The sequence below is a fragment of the Ptychodera flava genome, chromosome 21 (assembly GCF_041260155.1).
Source record: "Ptychodera flava strain L36383 chromosome 21, AS_Pfla_20210202, whole genome shotgun sequence".
NCBI classification, from domain to species: Eukaryota; Metazoa; Hemichordata; class Enteropneusta; family Ptychoderidae; genus Ptychodera; species Ptychodera flava.
The window spans coordinates 18,541,351-18,554,149 of NC_091948.1; positions in this window are offsets into that span (position 1 = coordinate 18,541,351).

Sequence of the window (12,799 nt, forward strand, 5' to 3'; positions counted from 1 at the left end):
CCTCCCTTGTGCCTGCAAACGTAAACGAGCTCAGGCACAGGTAAAAGACAGTCGAGTGGTTATGATTGACAGTATCAAAATTGAACTATAGAAAATCATACAAAATAATGTTTTAAAAAGTTCAAAGCTGTATCTTTTATTTCGTAAATATTAAAAAACAGGTACTTTCTCACACCATGGATTACAGTGTTCTCCCCAGGATTTTGAAATAGGGTGGCGGCTAATTTGCATATTAATTTGCATAATATTTACATATAATTTACATATCATTTGCATGATTATTGCATATGTATCATGGGATCTCTACTTGCAACTGCAACTACACTGAAGACATCTTACTTTTAATACAAGACGCATTTGCTTTACATGATCATTATTTTTATTAACATTCTCAAACAGAGGACATCAAAAACTTAATCATAAATGGTAACAACATATTGGACAGGCAGAATAACACTCCACACACCAGAACCATTTCAGGCCTTCATGTTGAACTTCTGACATGCCCTGCATAGCATACCTAAAAGAAAAGACGAAAAGGTCACTTTGTACAATATCAAAAGTATCCCGGACACTTCGATTTTACCCCCGAGTTTTTGCCTCCTTGGGTCTGGTTGTGACACGAAAGTTAATGTAATCTTACCAGCCACAAAAAAATGACACCGCGAATATAATTTTGTAGTTGTTATTTTCGGTTGATAGTGTGGCAATATTTGCCATAAAACGTAAAACGAAGGAATGCGACGATGATTTACAAAACGCTGTAGCCGTTCGTCAGTGAAAATTGTTATTGAAGCCCTACAGCCATAAACGTAAACAGACATGAAACAAAATGGCCGCCGCCCTGCACGATAGATTCTAGAGAGACATAGCAATTATCAACACTCACAAGTTACGGTGGCATTTGAAACTTAAAAATAACTTTCTAGAATAGGAGACCTACATTTGTTCCCCTGAAAGGATGAGAGATATCAGAAACCACGCCGAACCAAACGATCTCTGCGTTCTCACTTTGAACTGTTAGTTGGTACTCTCCAGTACTCTCCTCCAGTCATACAGTGCTCGGATCGGCACGAGCGCCCTCGAAACACACAGATCAATTTTGACAATACACGACGCAAGGTTTTGACGAAAGACATTTATCAAACCGATCTGACATTTAGTTTATTAAAATCGCGAAAAAAATCTTAAGACAACTAGTCCCATGACAGGACGAATGAATAAAACTCAAAACACGTCTCGAACGATATCACATGATTGACGGACAGTAAACAATAACAAGAAATGGCCGCCATTGAACACGTGCTAGGATTGCATTTGGAAGTAAAGTGAAATCGCGTTTTCGTACACTTATATAGGGCGATCTCTTATTTTTTAATCATTAGAGTTAAGTTTTGCCCTCAACTGGTGAACGGGAGTGAAATTTGCGGGTAATCGGCCGCATGCCGAACACAAAAACTATGTTTACGTATTTAAATTTTATACGGACGTAGCACAGGCCTGTACAGTAATCTGAGTAAACGAAAACGGGCGACTGTATTTATTTCACCTACCTTTTTCATCTGGAGTTACAATCAACCATGGAAATATTTTTTTCCATGTCGGGTCAACACCAGTTACTCTTCTCTTGTTCTGTGATGATGGTGAGTTCACGGCCTTTCATGTTCACGGCAAAAGTCTTTGAAGTACTTTATCCGTACCCTTACCGCCATCCTTGTCACCCCCCAGGCCAAGTAATCAGCGTTGCCGCTGGCCGCGGTGACAACGTCTTTTAATTGAACGTCTTTTATTTACGTCGGTAAATGGTTTACACCATCAAATTGCGTTTATAACACCTTCAAAATTAAGATTCTTTGAAATTGAACTTGACAAAACGAGGTGTAAACGTGATAATTAGGGCTATAGAACGTAAACAAAAAAGAGGACAATGAACAGGACGTTCAAACAACGAATGTCGGTGAAAATGAAAAGATTTTACAAAGAACGGGGCCGTGATCACAGAGTGGCGGGCCAAGTGGTAAGCGTGGCGGCCTTGATTAAAGCGTGGCGGGTGTGGCCGTAAGCGTGGCGGCACCGCCACGCTATTTGTCCGCTGGGGAGAACACTGGCCTAATGGTGCACGTTGGTGAGGCAGAAAGATAGTCAGTAGGCCTACAGTGAGTAGACAAAATGTCACAGTGACGAGAAAACGCAAAATTTCCCGTTAAACTTTCAAACAAGTGTGCTGAAGAAAAACGTAGTACCTTTGAGTTAGTGAAGTTCATTCCACTTAATGACAAATTTCATCCCTTTAGGATGTGGAGAGCTGTTGAGGACCTAGAGCATTGCTGTTTCCCAGAAGTGTAGAGATCTAAAACTTTTAAGTTTCCTTTACTAAATACAAATGACGTTAAATAAAAGCAATTTTATACATGGTTCTGATTACATGCTATTCAAATTAGCGTACATTGGTTTGATGATTTTTTTTTTATTTTTAAGTCTTGAAGTTGTTCGAAACAATGTAGAGGTGAGAAGTTCCCGTTACGCGTTTTCAGATTGGCTAGTGTTGCTATACAAGACTAGTGTTAGTATGATGTATGTGTGGAATGCCATCAAAACTAAAATGACTCATCACAACTCTTCAACAAAAAAGTGAACTGTGTATCATTGACCAGAGTTCAGGTTTCAGTAGATGAAATTTTTACTTAATCACGTCAATTTGATCACATTCATGTAAATGAGAATGAACACGTGACATGTGTTCCCATCAACTCCAATATTTGTGCGAACATAGACCCTTGCTGTTCTATACCTATAAGCCCCTTACCTTCTTTAGAGGATTTTTGAAAGTGCTGTACATCAGTGCATAAATACCTATCTTATTTAAGAGCGATTTAATCGACTCAAAAATCGTCGAGAGTATGGCTGGATCTGGCGGATATGTGAAGTTGAGGCTGATCGACCAACCAACTACATATTTGAAAATGTCTTCACTGGGCGCCTGTCTCTCAAGGCGATGTCACCAGAGCGATGAATCAATTGCAGTGTAATACTAGTGTGCGTGAAAGGATAAATGGAGCTATGAGGGATATTTCTGATAAGGTGTGCGAAAAAGAGATGGGGAACTGATATAAATCATTGTAGCCAGTAAAACCCCCTTCAAGGCCAAAGAAACTGGTGAAATGTGTTGAAATAACGCAACCTCGAAGTTATTATTTTCAAACTTTATTACCAAGGCGGGTACTGTGTGGTCCTAAGCACGTATACTGTAAACGGTCGGGATCAGTTATACTGTACTGGGGGTCGTTGCAAAATCACATGCTGCCCTTTTTCAGCCTCAGCTTCACTTATGCAGAAACATAATAAATCCACAACTTTAGAGTCAGTACCCGAGAACTTCGAAAGTCATCACTTAATCTGATCAATGGCACTCAACAAGTCGTCTTTAGTTAGCCAAAAAGGCAGCAAACTATTGTCAAATGCGTCACATCATCCAAGAACATGAAATTCGTTCACGGTTTCCTTCTTAGTTTTTCTCACAAATTCTTCAAGCTTTTATCATTCTTAAACTTCATTCTTAAACATCTCACATATCGCTCGCGACCTGAAGCGAATATATTTATGTTGACATTCTCCATAGCCTCGTCAACATGCAAAACTACCATACGCTTCCAGCCACAGCCAAGCAACATCGCCAGCACATCCAATGCAGACGGAGTGGGTTGTACAATAGTAGAAAAAGCCTGGATAACATTCATTTAAAATTTGCTCCAAAGTCCGCTTGTTCTTAAAGGGATACAGTCGTCGGAACTGCGCTCAAAGGTCGTATGGGACCCATACGACCAATGTAAACACTGTATCCAAGGTACGATGGTGATTGATGAAAGTTAAAACATGTCTGTCATAATCTACATCGTATAATTTAAATGTTGCGGCTATGATGATGAGGTGCATCTAGATATCGTGCACGAAATAAATTGTTTGTAAACAAGAAACTCGCACAGGCGCAGTTCCGACCACTGTTTCCCTTTAACAGCATCCAATTTGCTGTATGAATTTGATTACACATCATGAACCGTCGGACATCTCTTGATGCTATGTTGCTTGTTTGTAGCGTGCAACGATGGATAAAAACCCCTGAAGTTCTCGTGGAACTGTATTTTTCGCCAGATTGACACGTCTCCTGTGTTTTTTTTATTATTGCGTTCACGTATGGCGTTGAAAAATTTAGGGCAGGTCGAGTAACTGAAAGTACATAATTTTTTACCCTCGACTTACTCTCAGATTTCGGATTGCATGTAGAAAAGTGTATGTTAAATTGTTGACCAGGAAATGAAGGTGCACAATATTTATCAAAAACACATCCATGGCCAGTAGTCAAGAATTTTGCACGTTTTACATTTTTTACATTTATCCATGCACGAAATACATTCTTTACATTTAATACATTTTTTACATGAAAGGTCTGCACGAAATACATTCTTTACATTTAATACATTTTTTACATTTATGTCAAGAAAGGTCTGCACGAAAAACATTCTTTACATTTAATACATTTTTTACATTTTTTACACGAAAGGTCTGCACGAAATACATTCTTTACATTTATGTCACGAAAGGTCGGGTCTAGCTGGGTTTAGCTTGGCTTGCACGAAATACATTCTTTACATTTAATACATTTTTTACATTTATTACATTAAAGGTCTGCACGAAATACATTCTTTACATTTAATACATTTTTTCAACAAATGTCCGTACGAAATACACCGAACTCTCGGGCCTTTCTCGGGAGTTATCGGACATCATCGGGAGTTTGGGCCGGTCTTGCACGAAATGCATTTTTTACATTTAATACATTCTTTACATTTTTTACATTTATTACATGAAAGGTCTGCAAGAAATACATTCTTTACATTTAATACATTTTTTACATTTACAACATGAAAGGTCTGCACGAAATACATTCTAAGGTCGGGTCGGGTCTAGCTGTGCTTGCAGGAAATACATTCTTTACATTTAATACATTCTTTACATTTAATACATTCTTTACAGTCTACACGAGTTACATTCTTTACATTAAATGCTCTTTTTCATAATATGTCCGCACAAACTATCAGGACTTGGTTGGGAGGGACAGTCCGACCTTATCGTGTGTTTAGGTGGGCCTTGCCTGCATTCTGTACTATTTTTACATTTTGTCGTAAAAATGTCCGCACGTAAGACACTTCAGGGGCCGTGGTTTAACTATCTGGACTTCGACATGGCCATAGGTGTGAATGGGTGCTGAATAACAATAGATTATGTAACACTTTGTCGTGTCAAACTTGTTCTAAGCGTCGCTCAGCGGTAATGTACGTTGTGCTAGGACAATTTTCGCCCATTTTGAACTTTTACAAGCCACATGTACAACCTGCCCCGAGCTTATGATGTATTTCGTGCAGAACTTTCATGTCATCAATGTAAAACACATAAAAATGTATTAATTGTAAAAAATGTATTAAATGTAAAAAATGTATTTCGTGCAAGCCCATCTAGACCCGGTCCCGATCATAAAATGTATTTCGTGCAGACCTTTCGTGTAAAAAATGTAAAAAATGTATTAAATGTAAAGAATGTATTTCGTGCAGACCTTTCGTGTAAAAAATGTATTAAATGTATTAAATGTAAAGAATGTATTTCGTGCAAGCCTAGCTAGACCCGACCCGACCAAAGAATGTATTTCGTGCAGACCTTTCAAGACATAAATGTAAAAAATGTATTAAATGTAAAGAATGTATTTCGTGCAGACCTTTCGTGTAAAAAATGTAAAAAATGTATTAAATGTATTAAATGTAAAGAATGTATTTCGTGCAAGCCCATCTAGACCCGGTCCCGATCATAAAATGTATTTCGTGCAGACCTTTCGTGTAAAAAATGTAAAAAATGTATTAAATGTAAAAATGTATTTCGTGCAGACCTTCGTGACTAAATGTATAGAATGTATTAAATGTAAAGATTGTATTTCGTGCAGACCTTTCGTGTAAAAAATGTAAAAAATGTATTAAATGTATTAAATGTAAAGAATGTATTTCGTGCAAGCCCAGCTAGACCCGACCCGACCATAAAATGTATTTCGTGCAGACCTTTCGTGACATAAATGTAAAAAATGTATTAAATGTAAAGAATGTATTTCGTGCAAGCCCAGCTAGACCCGACCCGACCAAAGAATGTATTTCGTGCAGACCTTTCATGACATAAATGTAAAAAATGTATTAAATGTAAAGAATGTATTTCGTGCAGACCTTTCGTGTAAAAATGTAAAAAATGTATTAAATGTATTAAATGTAAAGAATGTATTTCGTGCAAGCCCATCTAGACCCGGTCCCGATCATAAAATGTATTTCGTGCAGACCTTTCGTGTAAAAAATGTAAAAAATGTATTAAATGTAAAGAATGTATTTCGTGCAGACCTTTCGTGTAAAAAATGTAAAAAATGTATTAAATGTAAAGAATGTATTTCGTGCAAGCCCATCTAGACCCGGTCCCGATCATAAAATGTATTTCGTGCGGACCTTTCGTGTAAGAAATGTATTAAATGTAAAGAATGTAAGCTTATTTCGTGCAGACGTTTCGTGACATAAATGTAAAAAATGTATTAAATGTAAAGAATGTATTTCGTGCAGACCTTTCGTGTAAAAAATGTAAAAAATGTATTAAATGTATTAAATGTAAAGAATGTATTTCGTGCAAGCCCATCTAGACCCGGTCCCGATCATAAAATGTATTTCGTGCAGACCTTTCGTGTAAAAAATGTAAAAATGTATTAAATGTAAAGAATGTATTTCGTGCAGACCTTTCGTGTAATAAATGTAAAAAATGTATTAAATGTAAAGAATGTATTTCGTGCAGACCTTTCGTGACATAAATGTAAAAAATGTATTAAATGTAAAGAATGTATTTCGTGCAGACCTTTCGTGTAAAAAATGTAAAAAATGTATTAAATGTATTAAATGTAAAGAATGTATTTCGTGCAAGCCCATCTAGACCCGGTCCCGATCATAAAATGTATTTCGTGCAGACCTTTCGTGTAAAAAATGTAAAAAATGTATTAAATGTAAAGAATGTATTTCGTGCAAGCCCAGCTAAACCTGACCCGACCATAGAATGTATTTCGTGCAGAAATTTCGTATCATAAATGTAAAAAATGTTAAATCGGCAACTATTGGCCATAGCTCCAAAAACACTAAAACGACTGTCGAGTAAAGAAAACAAACAATCTTGCCATTCTGTAAAGGTTTTGAAATCTGACAGGGTTTCATCTCTTTTCGTTGATCGATCGATAGTTTCACTGATCGTTTGGTTGTTTATTTGTTAAAGGTTGGTTCATTAATTCACTGACTGAATGACTTACTGCATTTAGCAATTTTAAAAATGACTTATTATTCCAAGTCTCTCGTGAAAGTTTCAAGACAATGGTAATATCTCAATAATGTTTTCACTGATACAGCGCCACCAATTGGTAGTCCTATACCTTACAGGACCATGCGTGTGAACCCCTTTCTGTAGGCCCGCGCCAACATTTTCCTGGACAACAGAGCAACTTCAAATGAAACAGAAATGTACATATTGACTTACTTTGGGGAGTTAGGTGGACATATACTTCCCATAGGGTCCTAAGTCAACAAAAACAATTCTCTGATACGATCTCAAGGAATGACTGATTTGCGTGAGGGCCGGGGGTGACGGCATCAAATATGCCGTTTTCTTGTTCTACCAAAATATTACCACTCAATATTACTATTTTAACGTAGATAAATGAGAATTTTTTAGTATTTTTGTTCTGCATCTGGTTTCAGAATCCGCCATGTAGCCAATTCACCACCACAGCCGTAAATCCAACACCATCGCTCTAGGTCAGAGTCCGACCTGTACAGAGGCCAAGGAAACGGATGAAAGTTCGTGCAATTGGAAATGATGCCATATTCAGACTGTTACCACTCCTTTCACATTCAGTGACATCGATATTGATGACTTGAATTCCATTGTCATCAGTAATAATGCACAACTCTTTATGGCAATGCAACGGAGCCACTGAGCAAGTTTCTTTTACGAATCATACCGAATAATTGGCGACAATAGTCAATATATATCACTGGAGAAAAACAAGATCACAGTCGATGATGATCTATTTGATTCAAAGGGACAAATAGCAATAACATTTCATACTTTTCAATATTTTGTGCTCTATGTAGTTTTAAGGTATGCCCTTTTGTAACAAATTTACCTTTATGAATAACAAACCAATTATTTTCAATGTTAACATGGGACCCGTACAGAGGAAACTGGAGTTTGAATGTTGGGCATTTGGAAAAGACCAGTACTCAGTTTGTTAACACACTCTGTGCAGAATGCCACACTGATAATGATGGCTTGAATTCAATTGTCAACAATAACATATGCAGATTACATATACAGGTAGTGTTTACAAAGTGAAAGCTGAATAGTCTCTTTGTGTAGAACAAGAAATACAGAAAAAGAAAGTGCTTATAGGTTTACAGATATTCATAGGTTGGAGCGCAAGTCTTCCGCCTCACTGTCTATGAACTGTCGTGTACGGAAACGTGTTCCTATGGAAATACGGTAGCGTATTCGTGCCACATTTGTAGCAAAAATATAAACAATATCTCGAAATTATTTTCTTAATACAAAAATGGACGAATGGGCTTCAGCAGTTGTGCCCTTAACTTCCAGAATGTAGACACGTGTTTCCGTGCTTTCATTTCACTTTGGCCATACACGTTTGGCCTCTTTTACCAGTTTCCTGTCATTGTTCAATCAGCAATGTGGCAACATTTGTACAATGCCATGATTCTATACAGTAATCGCATAGGGAACTGCCAAGCAATCCAAAATTGAAACAGCATGCCTTTTAAATGATACTTTTGTTGTAATGTCTCCATATAAGACTCGGTCACATGTCAGAGCGTGTCATACAACGGCACTGTTACGGCAAAGTCACAGTTGCTAGGAATGGAGCAGTCCGCAAACGTAGCCGCTGATCCCCCTGTAATAACACTGATATATCTAAAACATAAAAAGAACATTGCACTCGTATCACGAGTAAGAAATCAAGTCAACACTTGCACAGACATATTTCACCTTTAAAGGCAAAGTACAGAGCAAAATTTAGATTCGTGTGGTTCGAAATTAGTGTATCGATCGGATGTAAGACTTCCCCCCGGAAGCGAGACACTGTCAGATGCATGGATATTTAAAGCCGAAGAAAAAAATTATGCTGTTCTGATAACCAGACCTACCGTATTTTAGAGCCAAGTAAACACGGAAGAAGGAAAAAAACCCGTAAAATCACGCGTTCGTTACTTGGCATTTAATTTATTGCTTGAACGAGGATGTCTTTTATGTTTTTTTTTTTCCCTTTTATATGTATGATACATTTTTCTGGAAATGTTGTGGCCAGTGTTTGATCGCTCTGAACCCCTGAAAATGCATAGTTAAAAATAAAAATATTTTGGAAAAAAAATTCCTGCTGACCTACCTACTCTATTTTTGAAAACCATGGAACGGCACAATTTATTTAATTATTTGGCCTAATTTATCCAAGTGAACAAAATTTATGTGGAACGCAATGTCGCCTGCAAGTAAATTTTATTTGTTGTCAGCACATTACAAAAGCCCTTGTTTACACGCTGTGACGTCGTCAACTTGTTAGGCCGATATACACGCATCCGTTTTCTGACACATGTCACTACGTCTTCTGATAACAGCCCGGACTTTATAACAACTTGAAGTTAGCAAATTTGTTTTCCAATTCAACTGCCTGGTCAACTCAAACGTTTAAAAAAGTAGCAAAATTCATGTCGATTGTGCTGCAGCCTGCAGACAAATACTACCGACCTAATTTCGACATGGGCACACGCAAGAGCTTTTTTTTGGGGGGGGGGTAGGTTGGCAAAGGAAGGCTATATACATATGTACCGTGGATTTGAACCTCTTTTTTCCTCATATAGACTTTTGTTCGAGAAAATTTTCATATAATGTTGATATTTAGCCCCAGTCTTTGGCTCCAGCACGGCTTGACCTATCAGGGTTTTTTTCAGAAAATGTGGAATTTCTGACACCTATGTATGGGCCGCCAAAATGGCGATTCTGAGGAACAATTTATTTATACATAGGATAGCACATTACGAGACACAAGAATCCTGGCCATACAGTATAGATAGATTTAATCAACGCTTGGTACGCTTTCTCCGTTGAAATAAGATTTTCTCTGTGATATCAAATGTCCATTCATTGTAATATTATAAATACGATCGATCGATTACAATTTTGCGCGGAACAACTGATTTACATAAGGTACTGTTTGATATTACATATAAGATTACAAGTCAATGTTTCTTAATTTTTACTCTGAACGAGATGGCTCTTGTTGACTAAGGGGTATTGAATCTTTCATGATGACAGAGGCTGCAGGGAACACTCCAAATTTTTAACGATAACAGAGTAGGAATCGAACGTAAACATCTGGGGTCTCTATAATCCAAAATATACAACCATAGACATTTAGTATTGTATTGTAGTTTACATTTTATGATAGGTTTATGTTGCCTAGCTGAAAATGATCCATGCGTCACATAAAGGCCTTCTTAGTCTACTTGTAAAATGCTCAATGCTCAATCGATGCCACTAAAGCAAGTTCCAGCTTGAAAAGCGTTTCTCTCGGTTGTCGTCTGTTACAATTGAAGACTTGCTCTAGAAAAAAGTGAATATTAGGACACATGGGGGAAAAGGTGAACAGAGCAAAACCCCCAAAAATAACAAAAATAACATTTTCCATTTAAAAACTGTACATGCATTGATAGTGACAGATTTTAATTCCGAATTTGGAACGCCGATCTGATCAACATTGCGTTAGGCTGGACGTACGCTTTTCTTACAGAGATGTGCCGTGTACCCAATATTTACTGTTTTCCAGATAGAAAAGTCCACCGTTTTCGTTTTTGTCAAGGCTAGGCATGACCTGGACACGACGCAGGGAACACGCAAACGCCCATTTTGCACGTATCCTCAATTGGTTGTCGTGTGGAGGTATCCGGTGTCAAACGCTGGGTTAATACACAATGGTCTCTTAGTATCAATATTCCAGCTGCTGGTAGTAATTAAATATCAGGATGCCATGCAGTTGATTACAAATGAGAAATAGAACGAAATGGTAACAAGCTGTCGATTTCCATCAAGATTTTTTCGTTCAATGTCATCTAAGGTCACGGTATATGGGTTATCGAGACACGCCAGTAATGAGTTCAAAGGTTGCATATGCTTACTCCTGGTTGGGCAGGGGCTCAGTTCACTGGACTACATGTAAACAAACAAATATGGGGGCTTTTGTAAAGAAAGCGACACACCAATACCGTGTGACCGCAAAATGTCAAGTGACATCCTGTTTATGGTCTGTTCGTCTGGTGTTTATTGCCTTATTGCCTCGCACGGCACGCAAACCACTTTTCCGTTGGCGGTGCTCGTTCAGGTTGCACGCATGGCGATTTTGAACAAAATTAAAAGATGTCTGTAGCGATAGTTGCAATAGCAGTTCTTTATCCCGTGTCAATCACGGTACAACGGTAGACTCTGAGACGGGGCAGAGACTCAGTTGTTGCTCGTGCGGATTCCGCGAACAGCACAACAAACAGATGAGTGACCGGTGATTTTCAAAAGTGTAAAAAATCCACAAATTACGGGGAAGAAAGGTTTTGTAGAAAGGTTCTTTATTAAGTGTTTTGCTCTTTTTAACTTCTATATATTTTTTTGCTTCTATTATTTAATGTTATGGGCATTCATGGCCTGAAATAAAGATTAATAATAAAAAAAAACTATATTTGACCTGTCAATTGGTGTACATTCAGTTTTCAAATCATGTGCAATTTTTGTGATTTATATGCAATTATTTTAATTTTATACATTATTCAAAAGTCAAACTCAACGTATGAGCACGTTTGTCTTCCTACGTCACGGAGCAGTGATGTTTTTTCTTTGAATGTAGAGTGTAGCCGTGAAGTTACTTCGCCCTCCACTTTTAGTATCTACAGAATTTTTACAAATTTAAAATCGCAATTCAACTGTACGTAAACTACTGGATCAAGTCTTGCTAATCCGTATCCTCACGCCCCCCCCACCCTCCTTCCAACTACGGAGGGAGGGGGACCGTGATATCATGTACCTCCTTACTCCATACGTAAATTGAGACGACCCTATCGTATATAGAAGTTTTCCTATAAAACTGGTGCAGTTTACTTCAATGGCCGACAGTTTCTGAACGCCCCTGTGCTTAGATAGTAGGTAAACAAACTGCATTATACTCGGTGCCCGATCAGCTTCAAAAAATCTTCTCCTAAATTTCACAAAGGGAAGGGTTTGATACGGTTCACATAAGCTGATCTACGATTCAAGTTTTTGTTGTAAAATTGTAAACCCTCTCATGGTTCAAATTTTGTTATCACTTTTTACTGGCATTTCATTTCTTACTTTTACATATACCGTATCCATGGTCTAGATATTTTAATCCCAACATGATATGTTTTGCATGCATTTGTGAGTGAACGCGAGTCCTCTCAGATTTCGCCCGCGAGACTCACTGTCAATGACACTTGTGTTGTCTTGCATTTTTGATTCAAGAAACAAAAAAAAACCCCAATCAATCAAACAAATACACAAACAGATAAATAAATAAATGAATAAGCAAAAGCTTAGTCTTCTGTTACGTTGTTTTATCTGCTCAATAAATATATTATTACGGAATTATGAAAATTATGAAATATTGTAGGAC